Here is a 1,660-nt window from a genome sequence, read left to right on the forward strand (position 1 = left end):
GTGGGTGAGTGGGTGGATGAGTGGGTGGGTGGGTGGGTGTGTGGGTGGGTGAGTGTGTGGGTGGGTGGGTGAGTGGGTGAGTGGGTGGGTGGGTGGTGTGTGTGTGGGTGAGTGGGTGGGTGGAGTGGGTGGGTGAGTGTGTGGGTGGGTGTGTGGTGGGTGAGTGGGTGGGTGAGTGGGTGGGTGGGTGGAGTGGGTGGTGAGTGGGTGGGTGGGTGGGTGGGTGGAGTGGGTGGGTGGGTGGGTGAGTGGGTGAGTGGGTGGGTGGGTGGTGTGTGGGTGGGTGTGGAGTGGGTAGTGGGTGGGTGGGTGGGTGAGTGGGTGAGTGGGTGGATGAGTGGGTGGGTGAGTGGTGGTGTGGGGTGGGTGGTGGGTGAGTGGGTGGGTGGTGGGTGAGTGGGTGGTGTGTGGTGGGTGGGGGGTGGGTGGTGTGGTGGGTGGGTGGGTGGGTGAGTGGGTGGGTGGGTGGGTGGGTGAGTGTGTGGGTGGTGTGAGTGGTGTGTGGGTGGGGGTGGGTGGGTGAGTGGGTGGTGGTGGGGTGGTGGTGGGTGGGTGAGTGGGTGGGGTGAGTGGGTGGGTGGTGGGGTGGGTGGGTGGTGGGTGGGTGGTGGGTGGGTGGGTGGTGTGTGGGTGGGTGGTGGTGGGTGGTGTGGGTGGGGGGGTGGGTGGGTGGGTGGGTGGGGGTGGTGGGTGGTGGGTGGTGTGGGTGGGTGGGTGGTGGGGGTGGGTGGGTGGGTGGGTGGTGGTGGGTGGGTGTGGTGGGTGGGGTGGGTGAGTGGGTGGGGGTGGTGGGGGGTGGGTGGTGGGTGGGGTGGGTGGGTGGGTGTGTGGGTGGGTGGGTGGGTGGGTGGGTGGGGGGGTGTGGGTGGGTGGGGTGGTGGTGGGTGGGTGGGTGGGTGGGTGGGGTGGGTGGGGTGGGTGGGTGGGGGTGGGTGGGTGGGTGGGTGGGGTGGGGGGTGGGTGGGTGGGTGGGGGTGGGGTGGGTGGGTGGGGGGTGGGTGGGTGGTGTGGGTGGGTGGTGGGGGGTGGGTGGGTGGGTGGGTGGTGGGTGGGTGGTGGGTGGGTGGGTGGGTGGGTGGGTGGTGGGGTGGGTGGGGGGTGGGTGGGTGGTGGGTGGGTGGGGTGTGGGTGGGTGGGTGGGTGGGTGAGTGGGTGGGTGGGGGTGGGGGGGGTGGGTGGGTGGGTGGGTGGGGGGTGTGGGTGGTGGGTGGGTGGGGGTGGGTGGTGGGTGGGTGGGTGGGGGTGGGTGGGTGGGGGGGTGGGTGGTGGGGTGGGGGGTGGTGGGTGGGTGGGTGGGTGGGTGGGTGGGGTGGGTGAGTGGGTGGGTGGGTGGGTGGGTGGGTGGGTGGGTGGGGGTGGGGTGGGGGTGGGGTGGGGTGGGTGGGGTGGGGGGTGGGTGGGGGGTGGGTGGGTGGTGGGTGGTGTGTGGGTGGGGTGGGTGGGTGGGGGGTGGGTGGTGGGTGGTGGGTGGGGGTGGGGGGTGGGTGTGTGGGTGGGGTGGGTGGGTGGGTGGGTGGGTGGGTGGGTGGGTGGTGGGTGGGTGGGTGGGTGGGTGAGTGGGGTGGGTGGGTGGTTGGTGGGTGGGTGGGTGTGGTGGGTGGAGTGAGTGAGTGTGTGGTGGTGAGTGAGTGGGTGAGAGGGTGGGTGGGTGGGTGAGTGT

This window comes from Lampetra fluviatilis, unplaced genomic scaffold (genome assembly GCF_964198595.1).
Source record: "Lampetra fluviatilis unplaced genomic scaffold, kcLamFluv1.1 SCAFFOLD_415, whole genome shotgun sequence".
Lineage (NCBI taxonomy): Eukaryota > Metazoa > Chordata > Hyperoartia > Petromyzontiformes > Petromyzontidae > Lampetra > Lampetra fluviatilis.